The sequence below is a fragment of the Pan troglodytes genome, chromosome 4, assembly GCF_028858775.2.
Source record: "Pan troglodytes isolate AG18354 chromosome 4, NHGRI_mPanTro3-v2.0_pri, whole genome shotgun sequence".
NCBI lineage: Eukaryota > Metazoa > Chordata > Mammalia > Primates > Hominidae > Pan > Pan troglodytes.
Window position 1 is genome coordinate 51,156,971 of NC_072402.2, and position 26,762 is coordinate 51,183,732.

The 26,762-nt window shown below is 36.3% G+C and overlaps 1 long non-coding RNA gene across 1 annotated transcript in view; it reads left to right on the forward strand.

Annotated features, from left to right (window-relative positions):
• Nucleotides 1-26,762, forward strand: part of LOC129143962 (uncharacterized) — a 356,924-nt gene that overhangs the window by 224,284 nt on the left and 105,878 nt on the right. The window contains exon 2 of the long non-coding RNA XR_008547976.2: nt 20,247-20,301. This is a non-coding gene — a long non-coding RNA (uncharacterized LOC129143962). The remainder of the gene's footprint in view (nt 1-20,246; nt 20,302-26,762) is intronic.

Sequence of the window (26,762 nt, forward strand, 5' to 3'; positions counted from 1 at the left end):
TGTATCTCCATTGCCTAGACCAGCACTAGGCATATAGTAGGCAGTCCATAAATGTCTTTGAATAAATGAATGAATTAATGAACAGATAGATGCTGCAAAATGAATCATTTGATGGACAAACAGTCTTTCTGGAACAGGGAAGAATGACTGAATGGTGGCTTCCCAATTTGACCCCTTGGAGAGGTGCGAAGGTCAATCTAGTTCTAAGATGTTCGTGTACACCCCACTCCTGTCTCCTCCTTATGGCTGGACATCTAGAGGACATCACCGCCTCATTCTCCCCAGAGAATGTCTTGACTAAGAATGTCTTGACCTTAGTTTCTCACCCTGGTATTACCACTCCTATTTTTATTTTCTTATCCTTCCTTGATGGAAATTAAATAGATTTCTCTATTTTTCAAACCCTGCCAAATGCTAAAATTTGAAATTATGGCACATATAGGCAGTCAGTTGTTGTTTGAGATTTCAGAATGCCACTTAAACTTAATAACGGAGCCTCTAAATCTGTTCTTAAGTTCCCCCATATGCCCTGTAAAAATCTTTTCTGAAACCAATTCCCCATCCCCATAAGAATGATACATTCTATACTATGATGAACTGTAACTGAACTATAATATATTGAATGTAATATATTTTTATTTTGCCTAGAAGTTAATGCTGATGACCTATGTTTACTTTTGTAATAAATACAAGGGGAAAAAAGCAAAAATAAACTGCTTAAAGACAGGTAGGGAAAGAGTTTGGAACATCTGCCCTATGTACAGAAAGCTTTGTTACAGAACAGAGAAGACCCTAGGCAAAAGAGGTTTTCAAAGCATGCTTGGGTTTAATGACCTCAAAGATTTTATAACAAAAATCATATATAAAAAGACTTTATTTCTACATTCTGGAGGAGAAGACTATAGAAATATTTTGAAAGCTCTCATTACAGGTTTATACACGGTGAACAATTTTTAAGCTGAATAAATTGTAAGTAATAATATGTCACAGAAATAAAATGTCCACTAATATTGAAATGTTTGGACGTTGCCCAGATGACCTCACCATATTTTTCATTTATTCAACACATATCTAGTGACTATATATTAAGAATATATGTATTTTGTATTGACTTAACCATATTCCATTATATTTTTCTTAAGATAGAATAAAAACAAAAACTATATTGCTCACTGTGTTAGCCTGTTCAGGCTGCCATAATAAAATGTCAAGACTGATATTAAAACTGGGTGGTTGAAACAACAGACATTTATTTTCTCACAGTTCTGGAGGCTTGAAGTTTGAGATCTGAGTGTCAGCATGGTCAGTTCTGTTGAGGCCCCTCTCTCTAGCTTGTAGGCAGCTGCCGGCTCACTGGGTGCTCACATGACATCACTTGAGTGCCTGCTTAATCAAAATAGGAAGGCAACTTGCATGCTAAAGGAGAGTTAGCATTTTCCGTAAAGCTTGTAGCATTTTAGTAGCTCAATTAATCCATCCTAGGGACAAACATCATTTTCTCCTTCAAACTGAATCCTCTAGGGAAGTAGGTTATTTATTTATCAGTTTTCATAAAGAAGTAGTATGATTGATAATGGGAAATTAAACCCATTAACCATTAATGTGTTCAGAGCTTCAGGCCCACACCTGTCATATCCTCTCATCTAACAAATACACATGTAAAAAATATCTATCAAGCAAACCAAATGTTCTTCCACAGAAACTTCAAAATAATTATGAGGAGCCATGAACACCTGTCCTCAATACGATGATGTCAGAGTTTCAAGGCCTAAAATTGTGTTGAATCCAATGCAAATGCAAAAGCATTAAGGATTTTTCAGCAAAATTTGGTAAAAGATGCCTTCATCCTCTGCCTTAAGATTGGCAAATGGCAAACAAGGGAGGTATTTAAAAGGATCCAGACTCAAAAATAAAAGATTTTTCAACTCAGCCATCTTTAATAAACTACTTCCTCTTTAAGCCAGTCGCAATATTCGATTTGCTTTTCCCATTTCTCAAAGATCTGCATTTTTAAAGCTTCTATAATTTCTGAGAAATAAGTAAATAAGAAAAAAGCATTACCACCCACATATGCAACAATGAAACAGAAGAGTTATGGGGCATAGATAGAGCTCATGAAACCATGACACTGCTGGCTGGATCGCTCATGGTGATCCCTGTGGTACATATAAGACTTGAAGAATAGGGAGGATTATATGTGTGGAGGAAAGAAAAAAGGCAGGCAACATGGTGCCACCAGAATGAGATCATGTATTAAGAATCTTTTTATAGAAAATAAAATCATGGATGGCTATCTTAATTGTACTAATATTTTCAAAAATAACATTTATATAATTTACTATTTTGCACATCCATACATACAACTGTCCTATTAGATACACATCTATATGGCTTTGTGGGGACCTGGGGAATGGAAGTGGGTTTGGGATATTACAGAATAAATACAAAGAGAAATAAAGATTTTTGATGTTGAATGGAGCACTTTGCTGAAGACTGTCTGGCTTGAAAATGAGGCAACTTTTAAAGAGAAGATATTTTCTATTTCCTCTCCCTCATTTAATACATTAAAACCAGAATAAACAGGGTTTTGAGTCAGGGAAATCCTGGGTGGACAGAGACAGTAAGTAAAAGGAAAGCCTACCTCTTTGGGCTCTGGAAGCTTGTGGAGAGAGAAGGCTGACAGAAGTTAAGCATTAGATCAAAAGTGATAGACTGTCAACCATGTGCCCTGATGTATTAGTCCGTTTTCATTCTACTATAAAGAACAGCCCAATACTGGGTAATTTATAAAGAAAAGAGATTTAATTGACTCACAGTTCCACATGGCTGGTGAGGCCTCAGGAAACTTACAATCATGGCGGAAGGGGAACCCAGCATGTCTTACATGGCGGCAGGTGAGAGGAGAGAGTGAGGAAACCACCACTTATAAAACCATCAGATCTCGTGAGAACCCACTCACTGTCACAAGAGCAGCATAGGGGAAACTGCCTCCATAATCCAATCACTTTCCTCCCTTGACACGTCAGGATTACAGGTCTCTCTCTGGACTCGTGGGAATTACAATTTGAGATGAGATTTGGGTGGGGACAAAGAGCCAAACCATATCACCTTATTTGCACTGTTCTGAGGAATAAGTGGACAGAGATCCCAAGGATAGAGGAAGTTTCTCTTTCCTGGAAAACTGACCTCTGCTTGCTACTGAAGGCTCTAATTCAATGTCTTATATTTTGAATTCTTATATGCTTTTGCCTCAATACCTCCTTCCATCTGATTTCTTCTAAACACACACTGCGATTTAGCATATCTTATTTATATTTAGGTGCCAATCAAGGAATTGCATTAAGGTCTGAACAAGCCAGTAACTGATCAGCAAGTTACAGGTAATATTTTATAACTCAATTGCTCATCTCACTTTTATGATGCCATAGAACCTGTGGAAAGTTCTAGCATCTGTTCCCAAAGTGCCACATCATTATTGAAGTTTCTTGGGATTGTGGAAACATTATGAAATTTAAATAAAACCTGTTAAACAGAACTAGGTTCCTATTGTGCCTCAGCTTCTTACTAAATGGTTAGAAAGAATAAGTAACACCTAAATCTCCATTTCTTCTACAGTAGTAAGAGGATATTATTAACTTTGCATGATTAATAAGATTAAAGGTAATATATGCAAAGAACTTGAACATGGTCGTCATTCAATAAATAGAAAAATTATTTTACATTTGCAGCAGCCTTAATATTATGTTAGCAGCCTTAACTTATAGTCATTTCATTTCATTTACATCCACAGACTGGGAAAAGGAAGTTATCAGTAGAATTTTAAAAATTCAATAGTTAGGAAGCATAAATACTTTATGCCATGATTTTATTAAAATCACAGAAAAAAAAAACACTTATAGCCCACTTATTCTAATAGCTAACATATTTAATGACACTCTCATTAACAATATGTCACTAAGTTACAATAATTAAACTGAACTGGGTCTCACACATGAAGTTGGATTTTAAAAGCAGTATTTTAGAACAAAAAAGCTGACACAATATCTTACTAATTCCTTTATATTAAGACTTCTTACTGTGAATTAATTGCTACCCTAGAGGATTAAAATAGTTGAGGGCTTTTCCCTGCACTAAGTTAAGCCACATCACTTAGAACCAAGTTATGCAGTAACAGTAATATTCAAAGGAATGGAAAAGGCCTTGACTTTTAGTGTAATAGTATTTTAATGGCAGATATTCTTCAGTATGATACTAATTTTATTACTGCTGATATTTGGGTTACTAAAAGATGATTCATTTTTTAACTTTTAATTTAGTTTCGGGATACCTGTGAAGGTTTGCTACATAGGTAAACTCATGTCAGGGGGGTTGTTGTACAGATTATTTCGTGCCCTAGGATTTAAGCCCGGTACCCCATTACCTTTTCTGCTCCTTTCTCTTCTCCCAGCCTACACCCTAAAGTAGCCTAAATGATCTGTTGTTTCCTTCTTTGTGTTACTAAGTTCTTATCATTTAGCTCTGACTTATAAGTGAGAACATGAGGTATTTGGTTTTCTGCTCTTGTGTTATTTTGCTAAGGATAATAGCCTTCAGCTCCATCCATATGCCGGCAAAATACGTGATAGTGTTACTTTTTATGGCTGCATAGTATACCATGGTGTATCTGCACCACATTTTCTTTATCCAATCTGTCATTGATGGGTATTTAGGTTGATTTCATGTCTTTGTTATTGTAAATAGTGTTGCGACGAACATTCACGTGCATATATCTTTATGGCAGAATGATTTCAATTCCTCTGGATATATACCAAGTAATGGTATTGCTGGATCAAATGGTAGTTCTGCTTTTAGCTGTTTGAGGTATAGCCATACTGCTTTCCACAATGGTTGAACTAATTTACACTACCACCAACAGTGTATAAGTTTTCCCCGTACTCCACAACCTCACCAGCGTCTGTTATTTTTTGACTTTTTAATAATAGCAATTCTCACTGGTGTGAGATGTATTGGCAGTTGCTTAAAATATTAAGGATAGAATTATACCCTTTAAGTGTATATACCCAAAAGAACTGAGAGCAGGGACTCAAACACACTTGTCTTTTTGATTTGCATTTTTCTAATGATCAGTGATAATGACCTTTTTTTCATATGCTTTTTGGCTCCATGTATGTCTCCTTTTGAAAAGTGTCTGTTCATGTCTGTTGGCCACTTTTTAATGAGGTTATTTGTTTTCTTCTTGTAAATGTGTTTAAGTTCCTTATAGATGCTGGATATTAGACATTTATCTAATGTATAGTTTGCAAGTATTTTCTCTTATTCCGTGGGTTATCTGTTTACTCTGTTGGTAGTTTCTTTGGCAGCGCAGAAGCTCTTAAGTTTAATTGGATCCCAACTGTCAATTTTTGCTTTTGTTGCTATTGCTTTTCATGTGTTTGTCATAAAATTTTTGCCTGTTCCTATGTCCAGGATGGTTGATTAGATTGTCTTCCGGGGTTTTTATAGTTTTGGGTTTTACATTTAAGCCTTTAATCCATCTTGAGTTGATTTTTATGTATGGTGTAAGGAAGGGGTCCAGCTTTATTCTTCTGATATGGTTAGCCAGTTATCCTAGCACTGTTTATTGAATCTGGAGTCTTTTTTCTATTGCTTGTTTTTGTCAGCTTTTTTGACAATCAAGTGGGTGTAGGTATGTGGCCTTATTTCTGGGCTCTCTGTTCTGTTCCTTTGGTCTATGTGTCTGTTTTTGTACCAGTACCATGTTTTTTGGTTACTGTAGCCCTGTGGTATAGTTTGAAGTCAGGTAATGTGATATCTCCAACTTCGTTATTTTTGCTTAGTCTTTCCTCTGCTATTCAGTCTCTTTTTGGGTTCCATATTAATTTTTAAATAGTTTTTTCTAGTTCTGTGAAGAAAGTCATTGGTAGTTTGATAGGAATAGCATTGAATCTGTAAATTGCTTTTGGCAGTATGGTGATTTTAATGATATTGATTCTTCCTATCCATGAGCATGGAATGTTTTTCAATGTGTTTGTGTCTTCTCTGATTTATTTGAGCAGTGTTTTGTAATTCTCACTGTAGAGTTCTTCCACCTCCCTTGTTAGCTGTATTCCTAGGTATGTTGTTCTTTTTATGACAATTGGAAATGAAATTGCCTTTCTGATTTGGCTCTCAGTTTGGGTGTTGTTGGTGTATAGGAATTATAGTGATTTTTGTACATTGATTTTGTATTCTGAAACTGCTGAAATTGTTTATCAGCTGAAGGACCTTTTAGGCTGCAACTATGGGGTTTTCTATATATAGAATCATATCATCTGCAAACAGAGATGGCTTGACTCCCTCTCTTCCTATTTGGATGCCTGTATTTCTCTCTCTTGCCTGATTGCTCTGGTTAGGACTTCCAATGCTGCGTTGAATAGGAATGGTGAGAGACCACATCCTTGTCTTGTGCCAGTTTACAGGGGAACGCTTCCAGCTTTTGCCCATTTTATATAATGTTGGCTACAGGTTTGTCATAGATGACTCATTATTTCACAGTATGTTACTTCAATACCTTGTTTATTGAGAGTTTTTAACATGAAGTGGTGTAAAATTTTATCAAAAGCCTTTTCTGCATCTATTGAGATAATCATGTGGATTTTATCGTTAGTTCTGTTTATGTGATGAATTAAATTTATTGATTTGGTTATGTTGAACCAACCTTGCATCCCAGGGATGAAGCCTACTTGACTGTGGTGGATTAGCTTTTTCATGTGCTGCTGGATTCGGTTTGCCAGTATTTTGTTGAGGATTTTTGCATTGATGTTTATCAAGGATATTGGCATGAAGTTTCCTTTTTTTGTTTTGTCTGATAGGTTATGGTATCAGGATGATGCTGGTCTCATACAATGAATTGGGGAGGAGTCCCTCTTCCTCAGTGTTTTGGAATAGTTTCTGTAGGGATGGTGCCAGCTCTTCTTTGTATGTCTGGTAGAATTTGGCTGTGAATCCATCAGGTCCTGGGCTTTTTTGGTTGGTAAGCTATGTATTACTGATTCAGTTTTGGAGTTCGTTATTAGTCTGTTTGGGGTATCAATTTCTTCCTTGCTCAGTCTTGGGAGAGTGTATGTGTCCAGGAATGTATCCATCTCTTCTAGGATTTCTACTTTGTGTGCATAGAGGTGTTTGTAGTTGTTTCTGATGATTATTTTTATTTCTGTGGAGTTGGTAGTTACATTTGCATTGTCATTTCTAATTTTGTTTACTTGGATCATGTCTTATTAGTCTAGCTATGGCCTATCTATCTTATTAGTTTTTTTTTCAAAACAACAACAACAACAACAACTCAGATTCATTGGTCTTTTGAATGGTTTCTCATGTCTTGATTTCCTTCTCTTCATGTATGATTTTGGTTATTTCTTGTCTTCTGCTAGCTTTGGGGTTGATTTGTTTTTGCTTCTCTAAGTTTTTCCATTGTCATGTTAAGTTGTTAGATGACATCTTTCTAACTTGTTGATGTGAACATTTAGTGCTATGAATTCACTTATTAACACTGCCTTAACTTTTAACAACTATGTTTGTTCTCATTAGTTTCAAATAACTTCTTGATTTCTGCCTTAATTATTTACCCAAAAGTTATTCAGGAGCATGTTGTTTAATGTCCATGTGATTGCATGGTTTTGAGTGATTTTCTTAGTCTTGACTTCTATTTTTATTGCACTTTGGTCCAAGAGTGTGTTTAGTATGATTTTGGTTCTTTTGCATTTGCTGAGGTTTGTTTTATGTCCAATTATGTGGTCAGTTTCATAGTATGTGTCATGTGGTGACGAGAATAATATATACTCTATTGTTTGGGGGTGAGGAGTTCTGTAGAGGTCTATTAGATCCATTTGGTCCAATGTTGAGTTTAGGTCCTGAATATCTTTGTTAATTTTCTGCCTCGATGATCTGTCTTAACTGTCAGTGGAGTGTTAAAGTCTCCTTGTATTATTGTCTAGAGTTCTGTTTGTAGGACCCTAAGAACTTGCTTTATAAATCTGGCTACTCCTATGTTGGGTACATATATATTTAGAAGTTAGGTCTTCTTGCTGAATTGAACCCTTTATCATTATGTAATGCCTTTCTTTTTTTTTCATCTTTGTTGGTTTGAGGTCTGTTTTGTCTGAAATTAGGATTGCAACCCCTACTTGTTTCTGCTTTCCATTTGCTTTGTAGACTTTCCTCCATCCCTTTATTTTGATCCTATTGATGTCATTACATGTGAGATGGGTCTGTTGAAGACAGCATACCATCGGATCTTGCTTTTTTATCCAGCTTGCCACTCTTCATTTTTAGTGGGGCATTTAGCCCATTTACATTAAAGGTTAATATTGATATGTGTGGATTTGATCCTGTCATTGTGTTGTTAGCTGTTACTATGTTGGCTTGTATGGATGCTTTATATTACAGTAACACTGATATATGTGTTTAAGTGTGCTTTTGTATTGGCTGGTAGCAGTCTCTCCTGTCTCATTCTGTTGCCCAAGCTGGAGTGCAGTAATGTGATCTCAGCTCACTGCAACCTCTGCCTCCCAGGTTCATGTGATTCTCATGCCTCAGCCTCCTGAGTAGTTGGGACGACAGGCACACACCACTATGCTCAGCTATTTTTTGTATTTTTAATAGAGACAGGGTTTTGCCATGTTGGCAAGGCTGGTCTCAAACTCCTGACCTCAAGTGATCCACCCACCTCAGCTTCCCAAAGTCCTGAGAGTATTACAGGGGCCATGGCACCTAGCCTAGTGCTCCTTTCCAGATCTCTTGTAAGGCAGGTCTGGTGGTAACAAACTACCTCAACATTTGCTTATATGAAAAGGATCTTATTTCCCCTTTGCTTAGGAAGCTTAGTTTGGCTGGATATGAAATACTTCGTTGAAGATTTTTTTCTTTAACAATGTTGAATATAGGCCCCCAGTCTCTACTGGCCTGTATGGTTTCAGCTGAGAGCTCAGCTGTTAACCTGATGTTGTTCCCTTTGTAGGTGATGTGCCCTTTCTCTCCAGCTGCCTCTAACATTCTTTCTTTCATTTTGACCTTGGAAAATCTGATGATTATGTGTCTTGGTGATGCTCTTCTTCTGTGGAATCTTGAAGGCATTCTCTGTATTTTCTGAATTTGGCTGTTGGCCTCTCTAGCAAGGTTAGGGGAGATATTTGTGGATGATATCCTGAAATACATTTTCCAAGTTGTTTGCTTTCTCTTCCTCCCTTTCAGGGATGCCAATGATTGGCTTCTTTATATAATCCCATAATTCTCAAAGGTTTCATTCATTCCTTTTTAAAATTATTTTTCTTTATTTTTGTCTGTCTTATTTCATAGAACCAGTCTTCAAGTTCAAGTTCTAAGATTATTTCCTTAGCTTGATTCATTTTGGTATTAATACTTGTGATTGCATTGTGAAATTCTTGTATTTTGTTATTTAGCTCTATCAGACCCATTAGGTTCTTTTTTATGCCAGCGATTTCATACTTCAGTTAGTGTATCACTCTATTGCGATTCTTTTCGCTTGGCTTGGGTTTTGCTATCCTGCTGAATCTTGATGATCTTCATTCTCATCCATATTCTGAATTGTATTTCTGTCATTCTAGCCAGTTCAGCCTAGTGAGAGTTAAGAACTCTTGTTGGAGAATTGGTGCAGTCATTTGGAGGACATATGACACTGGCCATTTGGGTTACTGGAGTTCTTTCATTGCTTCCTTCTCATCTCTGTATGTGGGTATTCCTTTAACTGCAGTGTAGATTGAGTACAGTCAATAAACTTATTTTCTGGATGTCTTCACTGGGCTGAGGCTTTGTGCAGGATCTTTATTTGAAGCTGACTTATTGTCTCTGGTTTCAGAGAGGGGTATGTCAGAGAGGTATTTTTGTTGTTGAAGCTTTGGGCTGTGATCCAGTAGGTGGCACTTAGGCTTATTGGGCAGTGGGTAAACTTGCTCAGTTGTGTGGCTCCCCTGTGTTTCCTTACGCTTGCAGCTGTGTTCCCTCTCAATGCCCTGAAAGTGTGGGTTCCTCTCCCCGTTGAGTGCTGGCTGTAGATCACAGCTTGGCACTCCTGGGCTGCCCACTGTAGCTCTGTAGCAATCTCAGTATTTATGCTCCTTCCCCAACTTGGAGGCAGCAAAGGAAGGGAACTTAGTAGTCACTGCGGCCAAGGGTCTTTTGCTTATCTCCTCAGTGCTCCACCCAAGAGAGATTAAGTTCAGCAATCGCTCAGTGCAATTAGCCCAGGATGAAGGGTCTGTGCTGTGGGCCCAAGCCAGGGATTTCTTGTCTGTTGACAAACAGTGGGGGTGAGGGGGTGGGACCCATGGGAGATGGACTGTCCTCCTCTCCTTGGGTCGATTGCAGCTTGTTGGAGGTGTGGATAAAGCACTTAAGAGTCTTTGTTCCTTCATTATTCTGAGGGTAGCAAGACCAGTTCCATTGAAGAAGCAGTGGCAAAGAAGCTTTCAATTTCCCCTAGAGACTCCACCCAGGCAGTTGACCAGTTGCTACTGACTTGATAGCTCCAGCGGCAAGTGGCTGGATGCCCAGGCCTGAAGGACCTGTCCAGTGAGGAGTTATGGGAACAGGCACCCATGTAACAGTCTGGCCACTTTTCCAAAGGGCTGCTGCAGTATGCTGGGGGCTTGCTCCAGTCCCTAGTCACCTCAAATTTTCTAGTACCTGGAGGTATCAACCAGTGAAGGTGGCAAAAAAGCAAAGACAGCAGCCTGGCACCCCAGGGAGGTATGGACCTACTGCCAGCCCTAATGCAACTGTAGGACATGGCTGCAAATCACAGTTTGGAGGTCCTGCCCAATGAGGAGGAATGGGATTGGGGACCCAATTTAAAAAGCAGTCCGGCCACATTTTTGTAGAGCAACTGTGCTGTGCTGGGGGTCCGCTTCAGCACCTGGTTACCTCAAAGACTCCAAACCCCAATGGCCAGGATAGTTAAATCACTCAAACAGCAAAGATGGCAGCCAGCCCCTCCCCTGGGAGCTCTGTAACAGGGAAGTTTTCAGTCTCTATGGTTGGAGTGCACTGGCGTGGGTGGCTGAAGACCCCATTTGGGAGGTCCTGCCCAGTGAGGTGGAATGGGATTGGTGACTCACTTTACAAAGCCGTCTGGCTACATCTTCCCAGAGCAGCTGTGCTGTGCTCAGGGACTGCCTCCACCCAAGTAAGCTCAGATTCTCCAAACCCAAAGACTGGAAAGGCTAAGTTGCCCAAACAGCAAAGATGGTGGCCTGCCCCTCACTCCAGGAGCTCCATCCAGGGGGGTGCAACATTGCTACCAGTGGCTGGCTGAAATTCCAAGCTAGTGGGTCTTATTCTGTGAGGTGTTGTGGAAGTGAGGCCTACAGATTATCACTGCTCAGCCCCCTAGATTCAGCCTCTTTCCTAGGGGTATGTATAATGGTCTAACCTCCCACTTTGCCAGAGTTGCAGCTACTTGTGCTGAGAAACCCAGAGAGCTTGAGTATCTAAGGCTCCTGGGTTACTGTGCACACCTGACCCGCTGCTCTGACGAGACTCTAAGTAATTTTGTTTGTCAGACTGGTGGAGTGGGTTCATGAGGAGGCCTCCTGACCTGAGGGTTGCAAAGATCCGCGGGAGAGGCATGGGTTCCTGGGGTTAAACATTCACTCACCACTTCCCTGGGTGGGGGAAGTTCCCTTGGCGACATGTCATTCCCAGATGGGTCATCATCCTACCTTGCTTTTCTCCATTCTCCATGGGTTGTTTCCTTTATTAGGCTCAATGTGAGTAGCTGGATGTTTCAGTTGAAGGTGCTATATTTACTCACCCCTTCCATTCCTCTTCATGAGAGCCATGCACACTAGCTGCTTCTAGTCCTGATTAATTTTTAAAAGGTTCAAGACTGGAGCATACTCTTACGGTATTGTATAGGGCTTACTTTTGTATCTTTGCTTAGCACATAGCATTAGATATATTCTAGGTGTCTGAAAAGGCTTTGTTAAGTTCAATCACTACAGGAGCCTAAACTGGACATTTAGAGGAACTGTCTAGCAAAATTAAGTAACTTGGTGAAAATACAGTTAATGATAAATGGATTTCTCTAAAGCATCACCCTATTTGAAGATGATAATTTACAACAAAACAAGGCTAATGATGACAGGTATGTTACATGTAGTATCTTAAATTCTTACCACAGGCCTAACAAGTTTGATATCACTACCATATACAAGAGTAAAGAAAAAATGCTTAGTCATAAAAAAAAAAAAGTAGGAAGTGGGCAAATTGGGAAGTGGGGTTTTATCCCAAACTTGCCTGTCTCCAGATTCTGTATTCTTTTACTCTGTGTTTTTATAGTCTTATTAATTGGGAGCCTAAGTAAATCTGAAGAGACTTAAAACTAATATATATTGGATATATTTGTTATTTGCCTTCAGCTGTATATTTTATTTCTATGGAAAACAGACAATAACAACACAGGCTAGATAGTTATTTAATTACTTGATCTATTCAGTAGGCCTAAAAGGATCTTCAAAATTATAATTCATTTCCTCATTTGACTGGTGAGAAAACCAAGGTAGTCTTATAGAAGTGAATTAAAATTCCCGTGCTTAATAAATGATAGAGCTAATGTCTTTGCCCAGTCTTCTGGCTCCAAGTCCAATATTTTTCCTAGATGCTAGATGGTTTGGAAATAGAATATTTAAAAATTATCCTCATATGAATAAAATTAATTTTTGTCACTTTGGGTATTCATATTGAAGTACCCTCTATTTGCATGTTCAGTAATTGTTATTATACATAAATTGGCTTCTGATGATTTAAAGGATTTTATCTTAAACAGGACTACATTTTTCTTTTGCTTGAATTTGCAGTTTTATCTATGAAATATAGCGAATATACAGAAAGTTATAGAAAAATTATAAGCAATTTCTGTGTACTTACCACAGATAATAAATAAATACTAACATATTTGTGTTGATTATTTCTGGTAAAACTGAGTAAACTGTTACAGAATTAAAACCACACCTTAACCCTTTAACTTTCTTTCCTAATCCAAATGGGATCACTATCCAAAAGCTGATACACAATTTAAATTCATACCACATCATGGAATTCATAGCAACATTTAGGTCAATTAGAGACTGCATTTATGATGGTGGTCCCATAAGATTATAATGTAGCTGAAAATTTCCTATCACCTAGTGATGTTTTAGCCGTAGTCATTGCAATGGCTTAGCACAACTCATTACTCATACTTTCGTGGTCATGCTAGTATAAACAAACCTGCTGTGCTGCCAATTGTATGAAAGTGTAACACATAGTATTATACATAATACTTAATATAATACATAATACTTGATAATGATAACATATGACTATGTTACTGGTTTATGTATTTACTCTACTGTATATTCTATCATTATTTTAAAGTGTACTCCTTCTACTTTTTAAAAAAATGTTAACTATAAAATAGCCTCAGGCAGGCCCTATAGGAGGTATTCCAGAAGAAGGCATTGTTATCAAAGATGATGACAGCCCCATGAGTGTTATTTTCCCTGATGACCTTCCAGTAATACAAGAAGTGGGGTGGAAGACAGGATATTGATAATCTTGACCCTGTGTAGGCCTGGGCTAATTTATGTACTTGTATCTTAGTTTTATTCTTATTCTTATTCTTATTATACTTTAAGTTTTAGGGTACATGTGCACAACGTGCAGGTTAGTTACATATGTATACGTGTGCCATGTTGGTGTGCTGCACCCATTAACTCGTCATTTAACATTAGGTATATCTCCTAATGCTATCCCACCCTCCCCCCACCCCACAACAGGCCCCAGTGTGATATTTCCCTTCCTGTGTCCATGTGTTCTCATTGTTCAATTCCCACCTATGAGTGAGAACATGCAGTGTTTGGTTTTTTGTCCTTGCAATAGTTTGCTGAGAATGATGGTTTCCAGCTTCATCCATGTCCCTACAAAGGACAGGTGCTGGAGAGGATGTGGAGAAATAGGAACACTTTTACACTGTTGGTGGGACTGTAAACTAGTTCAACCATTGTGGAAGTTAGTGTGGCGATTCCTCAGGGATCTAGAACTAGAAATACCATTTGACCTAGCAATCCCATTACTGGGTATATACCCAAAGGATTATAAATCATGCTGCTATAAAGACACATGCACAAGTATGTTTATTGTGGTACTATTCACAATAGCAAAGACTTAGAACCAAGCCAAATGTCCAATAATGATAGACTGGATTAAGACAATGTGGCATATGTATCTTAGTTTTTAAGAAAAAATGTTCAAAAAATGTTAAAAATAGAAAAAAAGTTGGCCAGGCTCAGTGGCTCATGCCTGTAATCCTAGTGTTTTGAGAGGCTGAGTCTAGAGGATTGCTTGAGGCCAGGAGTCCAAGACCAGCCTAGGCAACATAGGAGACCTCCATCTCTACAAAAAGAAAAAAATATTTAAAAAATTATAGGCATAGTGGCATACCCCTGTAGCCCTATTTACTCAGGAGGCTGAGACGGCAGGATCTTGCAGTGTTCTATGATCATACCACTGCATTCCATCCTGGCAACAGAGCAAGTCCCTGTCTTAAAAAAAAAAAAAAACATAAAAAATGAAATATTTTTGTACAGCTGGACAACGTGTTTGTGTTTTAAGATGAGTGTTATTACAAGAGTCAAAAACTTAAAAAAAAAGTTTGTATCAGAAGTTACAGTGAACCAAGTTTAATTTATTATTGAAGAAAGAAAAAATATTTTTATAAATTCAGTGTAGCCTAAGTGTACAGTGCTTATAAAGTCTACAGCATATTTGCTAATACGGTATACTTAAAAATGTTCTTGCTTCTCCATGTGATTTACTTCAATCAACTGCAAATTACTAAAATCACTCATTTTCTAGAAAAGCATCTTTCTCTAAAGGTAATTTTATATATGTTGAGCACCTTATACTTCTGTGAGACCATGTCCACAATCTTTCTAATTACCTACAGCTTCGGTTGAAATGATCATTTGAGTGCCATCGTAATCCTTTGAGAGGTCTTTTAAAAATGCATGACAGTCACACCCTTGATTTGATCTTCACACTGAGACTTTTTTGGTGACGCCCTGGATTTAACCTGTTTACTAAGGTTGTGTTTTAATGGCCACATTTTTTATTGGAAAAAATTATTTTGTTCTAAAATTTCTTGGCTTTCTACGAGCTTTCTCAATATTCATTACAACCTAAGCTTATTTCTGAGCTTATTTCTTTTTTTTAATATATCCTGTCAAATGCAGCTAGTAATTACAAGCCTACACTTCTAATATTTTTTCTTGAAATCTTCTGTAATTCTAGGAGTTTGCTAGGTAAAATTATTTGCCTTCTGGACTACCACAAATGAGTTACACCAAAATATGTAGCCATTACATAGCACGAGCCATATTTTTCTAGCCTCCTTAAAAAAATTTACTCTTCCTCACCACCTAGTCCCAAAACAAATTCAATATATTTTAGGTTTTAGTCAGGGCAGCACTACAATTGTAGATATCAGTTGCTGTATTGGTTAGCCAATGTCACAATAATGCTATATAAAATCATCTCAAAATTCAGTGGCTTAAAATGATTATTGATTCTTAGTCACATGTCTGAGGTCAGCTAGGAGTTTGCTGATCTAGGTTGATTTAGGCTGTCTTGGCTCTAACCTGCAGGTTGAATACCAGTCTGCTCCTCACTCACATCTCTTACCTTTCTTGGGCTAGTGGGCCAGCTATAGCGGGTTCTTGTTGTGGTGATGGAAGAAGCATAAAAGATGTGTTTCAACTTTCTACTTGTATCCCATCTGTTAGCATTCATTGGACACCGCAAGTCACAGGGCCAACCCCAAAGTCAAAAGATAAGAAATTACACTCCATCACTAACGAGAGGAGCTGCAGATTCCATAGGATTTGAATGGATCTGAGGGGTTAGAGTAGGTAAAAGAACCAAATATTGGAGCCAATAATTCAATATTCACAGTAATCTAATAGAGCAGAAAGCAAAATCAGGTTACACAATACAAACAGATCAGCAAAAGTATTCTAATGTTTCCAGATCCCAAGTTTATGCTTAGGGCACAGCCAGGTAAAGAAGTTAATGTCTAGGTGAACATGGGTCATAGCAGAACTTATGACAACTGAATTGCTCTCTTTCAAGCCAAGTCTTATGTATAAAAAGTCAGGTGACATGTAGAGTAGTCAGGAAAGGAATGCCAGACTACATCATTTGGGCCAGGTTTACTTCTGAATCTCAATACAATTATAAATTATGAGAGGAGCATCTACTATGTTAGGCTCAGGCATTGACACTGTCCCATTACCACTTTCAATTTTTCTGGCCTAAACAAATGCTTTGTAATTTCACATTGTCTATTAATTTTTATTTTTAGGAAAATTATTGTTTTAGTTCTACTAAAGATTAAAGATGTATATTTTAAACTCTGGGAAACCAATTTTCTTTTTGTTTGTGTGTGTGTGCGTGTGAAGTCTCGCTCTTGTCCCCAGGCTGGAGTGCTATGGTGAGATCTTGGCTAACTGCAACCTCCACCACCCAGGTTCTAGCGATTCTCCTGTCTCAATCTCCCAAGTAGCTGGGATTAGAGGCACCTGCCACCATGCCAGGCTAATTTTTGTATTTTTAGTAGAGACGGGGTTTCACCATTTTGGCCAGACTGGTCTCAAACTCCTGACCTCAGGTAATCCACCCGCCTCAGCCTCCCAAAGTGCTGGGATTACAGGCGTGAACCACTGCGCCTGGCCTGGAAACCACTATTTTTTTAAATGAGGCACAAATAAAAAGCCAATAGTGAAAGTAAAATAGAATGATAATATTCAACTAATTTCAAAAAAGAAAAAGAAAAAAGTCAAAGAAGAAATTAAATAAGTAGAAAACAACTGGCAAGATGGTACATTTTAAGCAAAACATCAGTAATTATACCAAGAAAAAAGTCTAAATATACCTATTAAAAGACAGAGTTTTTAATATTGGATTAAAAAAAGTAAAACCTAATTATGTACTTTATGAAAAATTTACTTTAAATATCAAAATATGTATGTGGTAAGAGTAGAAGGATTTTAAAAAGCTATAAATTGTTAACACTAACCCAACACATATGAGAACAGCTGTATTATTATCAAAGTGGACTTCAAAGCAATATTATCTGAGACAGAGAAATATTACATAAAAAGAGAGGTCATTTGTTAAAAAGACATGACACTTCTAAGTGTGCATGGACTTTATAACACAGCATCAAAGCATATGAAGCAAAAACTAATAAAACTAATTACAAAAAATTCATAATTTTAGATACCATTTCTCTGGTGATTGATAAATGGACAGAAAATCAATGAGCATATGGAAGACTTAAACATTATCAAGAAACACAACCTACCTAATATTTACATACCATTCACCAAACAAGGGAATATACAGTCTTTCCAAGAGCGAATGAAATAGTCACCAAACTAAACCATATCTGGCCCATACAACAAAATTTAACAAATCGAAAAGAATTTAATGATGCAAAGTATGTTCTCAGCCAATATAGCTGTTAAATCAAAAGCCAATACCAAAACAACATTTGGAAAACCCTCACATATTTGAAAATCAAACAGTAGACTTTTAAATAATTTATAAGAAAAAATAGAAAACACAAGAAAATAGAATTACTACACACAAACACACACACACACACACACACACACACATATATATATATGATATGTATTTTTTTTTTTTTGAGAGAGAGTCTCACTCTATCACCCAGGTTGGAGTGCAGTGGGGCAGTCTTAGCTTACTGCAGCCTCTGGCTCCCAGGCTCAACCAATCAATCTACCTCAGCCTCCAGAGTAGCCAGGACTACAGGCACACCCCACCACACACAAATAATTTTTATGTTTTTAGTGGAGATTGGGTTTTACCATGTTGGCCAGGCTGCTCTTGAACTCCTGAGCTCGGGCAATCTGCCCACCTCGGCCTCCCAAAGTGCTGGGATTATAGGCAGAGGCCACCATGCCTGGCACAAAAATAGAATATATTTTTAATTTAATGAAATTAAAACATACATTAGAATTTATGGGATGCAGCTAAAGTAGTGTTGACAAACACGTGGAACTCACATGTATTGCAAATGGGAATGCAAATAGTATGGTCATTTTGGTAAACAGTTTGGTAGCCTCTTATAAAGTTAAATATAAACTTACCATAAGACCCAGCTAACACATTCCCTATTATTTACCCAAGATAAGCAAAAATGCTGACATATAATAATGTACCTGAGTTTGTCTTTAAAACTGTTAATGAGATTCTTTAATGTCTAATTGCTACCATGGGTTTTTAGTGAGAGCTGTTTAAATAAAGTATGTTTAGGAATTAGAATTTGGGGCTTGGATTACTCATATCTCTGTGTATTTGGAGCATATCTGAAATCACTTGCTAAAAATAATATTGTTCTGACCATGAAACATTTCTGCAACAGAGATATGATGGCTTTCTATTAAGTCACTTAGTTTTGTGGATATCAATCAATCCTTAAAGTATATAGAGCTCTGCCTAACTATTGATATTAGCACTGTACCACAGTATTTCAAGAAGAATATACAATTTCCTATGGCTCAAGAGAGAAAAATAATGTTAATAAAAACAATTCTTAAAAGTATGCAGTTCAAAACTTTGTAACTTGAGACAACTGTTAGAGAAGAGTTACACAAATTAGATTTACCATTTATTTTAAACTTGGTATGATTTAAACTTTATTAGACTTGTTTTTTATCAAGTGTCAACTCTAATTACGGGAAAGTATACATATATATATATGTATGTATATATGTTCTAATATGTCCTAAATATCACCTTTCTACATATGTGTGGTAGAGAGGCCATCAAGTATGTTTGATAATAAATGGTTTTGGACTAGGTTAGACTCTTTTCAGTCACCTTCTAGAACTAGGTCTGCTTTTGAACATCCCTCTCTTATGCCACCTCTATACTAACATTGCCATTACCTTTTTAGAAATTAAAATTTAATCTAATAATGGAAAACTCTCCTTTTAAATAACAAATATTTGTTCAGTGATTCCTATTCATATACTGAAAGAAAATTTAAGTGAGCCAAATTCAACTGCCAAAAATAGTCTGTATATTCAGATTCTTAGAAAGTGCTATGACATATTATAATTCCTTATATTGATGTTTTGAATCAATAAATCTTGACCTACCAACATTAGTATTGAATTATTATAAAATATGTGAAATGAGTACCCACCCCACTGAATACTTAGTCCTTGGTTTTTCTCACTAGTAATGAAGTTGTTGAACACTGTGTAACCAAAACTAGAATTCTTTCTCTATTTATAGTTACACATGTAATCCATTAAGAAAAAAATATTGTCTTCTTTTATAATTTATGAATGCATAAATATCAGAGACCCTTTGTGAAATAAGCCATTTCCAGAAATTCATGCATTGATATAATCTTGCCCTACAACTGTTTAGATAATATGAAAATCCAACAAGTGATTTCTTCAGGCTGAAATTATGTGTGCTGATGTCCTACTCCATGATTGCACAAGGACCCTGATAAGTGAAAATGCAGTAAAATGTTAAACAAATAATGTTCCCTCCTTCAAAATATACTGATTTTGGCATGCAGTTCACTGATATCTACAAATATAGTCTATGTACTAGTTACCAAAAGTGATGGTATGATGATAACATTTTTAAAATGACATTGCAGATATGGATCATTACATGTATTATAAATAATAACATAATATAGATATTTCTGGCAGCTCTATTTTCTGGGTTCCAATTGAACTCAGGGAAGGGAATATAAACTGAAGTTTAATCATAAGATGACCCATAGAAATGTATTTGCCAACCAATAAACGATTACTGTAATGATTAAATATTGAATGCTTAAATGTTTAATGAGATGAATCTTGCTGATGTTATTTTAATTTATATAAAGTGTCATATCCAATGTATGGTGAAAATAATATTTTCTTCCTTATGAAGCATATATTCTTATAACACTTTGGGTCTGAGCAAGGTGTTGAATTTTTTAAATTAATGCCTCACCAAACAGAACTTCTTTTTCCTAAAAAGCCTTGGTAGAAAACAATGATAACCTTACCATTTGATAAGTCTGCTTATGCCTAGCATATACTATGCCTCTATATGAAGGCACATAAAGATGCTAGACACATTGGCTCATATTCTCATGTCTCTGGTCTCAATTCTAGGAATGTGCTGGAGAATAGGAGCAGAAGATGGCAACCAGGACACCAGAAACTTGATGTAAGTCACCACTGCATATAGAAGTAAGAAATGCTCTTTGAAAGTTCATCCAAAGCAGGATATTCAGACTATTAATGTTCACTTTGAATATCAAAATGGGACAGGGAACAAGGGGTGAAGAAAGGTTACACACTGAGAGTTTCAGCATGTATCAATGAGAAAAGTAAGCTCTAGCCAATAGAATTTTATCAAACCTAAAAATGCCAACATTTTACGTAAAATTACACTCACAGATTCACTGTCTGATTAGGAGGAATATATATATATATACATATATAACTTTGTTATTTCTGAGGTTAACATTTACATTTTAGAGAGTAGAATGTGAATTAAAACTAAAAATCTACTAAAACAATTTTAAAACTCTTTAGAATGTATACTTTTTAGTACACTTGACAATTCCTTCAGAGTTGTCTTGGATTACTAATCAGATATAGAAGGAAGCCATGGGTTTTTATATTGAAATTATAGTAAAAACTGGAATATGAAATATGAAATAACAAAAGTACATATTTTGCAGTTCACTATATTTTTATTCTAAATGGGTTTTAATGATTTGAAAAATAGCATATATGTAAATATTTAAGTAATGATTCTTCAGAGAATTTTACCACCAGCTTCATAGAGATTCACAGTCAGGACAAGTCAGCAGGTCTTTCATCAGTGAGTGATGGTTCAAGGTTTAGCTGTGTCTCAAGATCATTACCTGCTCTGAATACTATCTAGGTAAAATTATTCTTCTCATTTTCCATTGCTTTTTTGAAGTAGCAGGAAAAGCTGAATAGAAATTTAATTTGTCTTTCGTGTTTAATTGACTTTCATGAGATCTCCAGGTTTCTTCATGTCGGAGTTGTATAATAATGAAAATTTTTATTTTAAAAATTATCAAAACACATAAAAATAATTCTAATTTTGAGTGATTTTTTTGGAATATTTAAATTCACTGTAAAACACCTTTTGTTAGATAGACTTTATCTGACTAATTACTATTGTTTTCTACTGAGAGACAATATTTTCATATTTGGCTCTTAGCCTTTTGTCCTTTAAAAAATATGAAGGCCACTAGATGAGCATTTCAGTGCTTCCCCATGGATAACTGTGTTCATATTCTTACTAAGAACATATTTCAGACGTCCTTTATCCACACCTTGACACATTTCACCCTTTCTAGAAAAGGAGTCTAGCACCTTCATGCTCCTAGGAAATTTTCTTAATTCAAGCAGAAATCCAGATGACTTTTGTAAGGGTAAGATAACAGTGGCTATATGTTTAAGTTTCTTGGCCAGAGTTTATACAAAATAATAATAATTTTGTAAAAAAAATTGGATAATAAAAGGATAGGGAGCTGGATAAAAACTGCACACATACAGGCCCATTATGTATGCAGACATACACGTAATATTAGTTCTTAGGAACAGAGTGCTTAGAGACATGGAAAAAGATATAATCAAATTTTTCTTTATTTGAAATTGAAAGAGTCTTGGAGATAGAAAAAAAGCAGGAAAGACTTAACTGAACTGGTAAGTGATAAAGAAGTTAGCAATATAGCATAGACCTTGAGCCCATTAATAAACCACAATAACATTTGGCCAGGGAAAAATTTTTAGGAACTGGGTGGTCAAAGTAATTCAATATTAGAAAGTTTAACTTTTAAAGAAATTACTGTTATATGTCTTTTTTCTATTCGAAATTTAATCAAAAGTGATATATTACTAATAATAATTACTTTTGTTGAGCATTGACTATGAACCAGGTGCTATACTAGGCACTCTATTTTCTCATTTGTTAATACAAAGCCACATTAGTCAGTTTACTTATTATTCCTATTTTAGACAAAGAGATTAAGTAAAGGCTCAGTGGTGGTACTGCAGAGAACAAAGGGACAGGAAATAATATGAATTGCTCCAAAGTCACCCTCTCTAGTCATTTATGCAGAGGTATCAGCACAATGGGAGGCAGATAGCGATGCAGAAATCCCAGACTGTTATCAGGCATCAGACACATACATGAAGTGTGGTACTGACTCAAGAATGATCATAAAATATCCATATTTTCCCACCAAAAACCTAGAAAGACATGATCTTTAAAAAGTGAAGGTGGAAATGGATGATGTCTGAGATAAAACGGTAATATCACTCCAAATGTAAAATAGTAAGGTCTAACTAAAAGGAATTTACAGGGATTAAGTTCATTCTTTTAAAAATATATCACGTTTTCTTCTGATTTCTAAAGCAAAGATTTGGACAGTGCATTAAAAATTGCGTGGAAGTGACAAAGGTAACTCTGTACCCTTTGAGGGCAATTATCAGAGATAGAAGCTGAAGCCAACAATGGCATGTACCAAGACTGATGTTGTTGTTTTGTTGTCTGTTGTTTTGTTGTGTTTGTTGTTTGTTGTTATTGTTATTGCTAAACTTTTTGATGTGTGTTTCTATTAATAAATAAACCAGGGTTGAAATTACAGTACTGACTTATTTCAGTTGGCTAACTTTGGGCAAGATTTTTCATAAGGTTGTACTTAACATATGTCATTTTAAAAGTATGGTTAATAAGAGGACTCCAATGAGAAATGAAAAAATAGAATGTATGTAAAATGCCAAGAGCATTGTAGGCATTCAAGAAATAGCAACTCTTTTCTAGCTCCTAGTTTCCATGTTTTCTTATCTGTTATGAAGATTAAATGTGCACAAGAACATTTTGCAAAGCACTTCAGTTTAATAAATAATGCTGTGTTTAAGGAATGCCAGTTCACTTTCTCTTTCTCTGATGCATTAGTAATCTAAATGAACATTCAGGTGACTGAAGCACAAAGGGACAATCCAGATTGATAGTCAGTCAGGAGGAGAGTAGCACTAACCTGGAAGAAAAATCTTGAATTAAAAGGCTGATGAATAGTTACTATAGGTTCATGGCCAATTTTTTAAAAAGAACAAAACAATATAGCTAAAAGCAATTACCCTACTATTACTATGGCTCAGCCTTACTAATAACCTTCCTAAAGTCAAAAATTGTCATTTCTTATGTAGATAATTTTACATTCATTTTTAAGAGCTGATAGCACAATATACATTTATTCTATAACTTGACTTTTTTCAATTAACAATATATATTGGAAATAATTATATATTTTTAATTATTAATACTGTCTAGTACTACATTGAATGCATGTGTTAGTCATCTGTTAACCATATACTATAATCTGTTAATCATTCACTTCATAATGGGATTTCTAAACTCTTTCTATTACAGAAATTTCTGGTATGCACAAATTTTTGCAGCAATGAAATCACATTGGCATAAAATGTATTTATTGGGTAAAAGGCAGATAAACATTAATATTATCAATATATGTTGAAAATGGTATCCATAGAAGTGCTACCATTTTATATTTCATCAGCAATTTTGAGAGAAAAGTTCTTCAAACCCTTGACAAAGCATATCAAAGTCCTTTACCTTTGCCAATCTTTTAAAATTTGTGGTTCTATTATAAGCAAAGGGGATTTGGCTTTTTTCTCATAGGTTTAAGACTCATTGTTAATATTTCCTTTCCTGTGAACTTTCTGTTTATTTCACTTACATATTGAGTTATTGGACATTTTTTCATTGACATGTTGAGATTGCTGATATTAAGAAAAATGGTCTGTTGGTTCACATGATTGACAAATAATTTTCTTGGGTTGTTATTTGTCATATTGACATAGTCTTTTCTCCTATATTGTCAGTATTTTCTTCTATGAATTTTTATTTTTGTATCATATTAGGAAGGCAGCCACACTCTGCAATTATAAAAATAAAATTCTTATGTATTTTCTTCTAGTCAAACAGGCACACCTTGTTGGGTGGCTAGAAAGTGCAGTCTTCATTCTGGGTTACCCAAAATTTGTCATTTTTTTTACTGAAGGAAGAAAAGAATAGCCAGCCACAATCAAAAGCATGTGTGTGGGCAGGCAGGAGGGGGGTAGCACAAATGTATATAGCATAGACATATATAAGCGTATATATGTGAGTTATTAAGCTTCACACATACAACATGTTATTTATGATCTCTCTGTATTCAAAAACAGAGCTTCAGATAACATCATTCAGGATTCTAGAATCTTTCTTACAAATTAGTAGTCAGGCAAGATTGGGGTAGGTTTCCTTGAAATAGGAGAGGGGATAAAGGGATGTGTAAATGACTTAATTTCTCCACCTCCTTATGGGTTTGAAATTTCCTTCCACAAACAGGTTAATGGTTTCCTTCAAACATCAGTGCCTATGAGAAACACAACTGAATGGGATCATCTGATTCCCAAACTTTAAACCATAAAGAGCAGTTTTGATTGAAGGGGCAATGCACAGTGGAAAACACAATATAAAAGTTTATGAGCTGAGGGAGTACTTATTTGGGAAGAACTTTCAGGGCAAGTACTGATGATGTGAGGCAAAGCAATAATTTAAATCTTGTAATCTGGGAAATAGCATGTCAAACTCCGCTATTTTGGATGGGATAGTAAAATTTAAGCCCCAAACCAAACTAGCTCCTCTTTCCCCAGAACTTCTTGTGGCCTATGTTTCTGTCACTTGAAAAAAAAAATCTCTCCCTCGATTTGCAAAAGTATTTTTTATAAACGTTTTAGTGAAATACATTAGAGGACATGCTTTTACTCCTTGTGAGCTTCCAGGGAAGTTGGAGAGTGAGGGAAAAAGGAAAGAAACGATAGAAAACTAAAACACTGTGTAAGTGGTTGGCACTAAAGTCCCATTAATATTTTCTCTCTGACATTCTTCTAACTCTAAAGGCCTTAGAATATACCTGATGTTAAAAAAGATGAAGGATAATATCTAACAGCATCAGTAACCTGGAAGGGCCTAAGGTCATTCTTTTACAGTTTATGTCAGGAATTCATTGGCTGAAATAACATGTTGCTGCATTGGAAAGATGCAGCTAATGTTAAAGAAAACTGGGATAATAGCCATAGCTCCAAACCATTTAATTCTACCATGTGCATGTGTGTTTTATGCTTAAAACATCCTGAAGGACAGCATGACTCTAGGAGAGAGATGCTCTACATCATTGTTACCAAAAGGGACAGCCTGACCTTGGATCCATTCTCTGTTCCACTGGGTCACTTTCTTAGTGTGGCAGTCCTCTTCTGCTTCGACTGTTTTCAGAGTTCTCATGATCAGGATTTTAGGTCGCCTTCACATCAGTTACCAGGGCCATGCTCTCTTTTCTCCTTCCCCCACGTCCCCCTGCCAATTTGTAATGCTTACATAATGAAATTCTAGTTTTCAAAAGTGCTTTACAAAGAACACTTAGGATAGAATGGCTGGCTCTCTGGTATGGCTGATTTATTTATTTCAGGTTCTTTAATGGAGTGGTATGAGGTTAGGAAGAAGACAAATATTGACTCCCTTTGTACACAACAACAGCCTGCATATTTGTGACAAAAGCTAGAATGTCCATTTGCAAATCCCAATATAATGGGTTATGGCAATGAATAGATGAACAGGAGGAATAGTGAAACCACTGAGCCCAGAATCGTCTCCAGAGCCTGCGGGCATATCTATTGTGTTCAAAAGGATGTGAAATTAGGACTTCACAAGCCACCCTAGGGAGAAAGTCATCTACAGTCATTTTTTGGTTTTGTTTTGTTTTTGTTGTTGTTGTTGTTTGTTTGTTTTGAGACGGAGTCTGTCTTGCTGTGTCACTCAGGCAAGAGTGCAGTGGCACAAACTCAGCTTACTGCAACCTTCACCTCCTGGGTTTAAGCGATTCTCCTGCCTCAGCCTCCCCAGTAGCTGGGATTACAGGCTTGTGCCATCACGCCTGGCTAATTTTTCTACTTTTAGTAGAGACAGGGTTTTGCCATGTTGGCCAGGCTGGTCTCAAACTCTTGACCTGAGGCGATCCACCCACCTCAGCCTCCCAAAGTGCTGGGATTACAGACGTAAACCATTGTGACCGGACTTTTTTTTTTTTTTTCTATATTCTTTTCCTAATCAACCCCCTGCAATCTAGCTTTCGTTCCCACTGTGCAACTGAAAACACTATCTGAATCTAAGATATAACCAATGACTTATTTCTTTCCTATTCCATATCTTTCTTGACATTTCTGTAGCCCTTGAACCTATTGCTGATTACCTTGTCTATTTTGCCACCTAAAAGAGAATCTTACTACTACAATAATCTGCATGATGTTAAATTGGAAACTGTGACTGGTTATTGTGTGTTTACATGAAGATACTATGTCAATCTAAAAAAATGTGCCTGAGCAAGATACACATTTTCAAAAATAATTTTAAAACAAAATAAATAACTTTAAAATATCTTACCTTCATTAAGAGTTTCAATGGTTCTGGCTGCTGAATATTACAAAAAGATTTGAGAAATGTAATTGTGGGGAGAGATGCTTGTATTTTTTTGAGTTCGGTCTGCCATCTGGGTGAACAGAATTTAGCAGAAAAGGGTTAAAGAA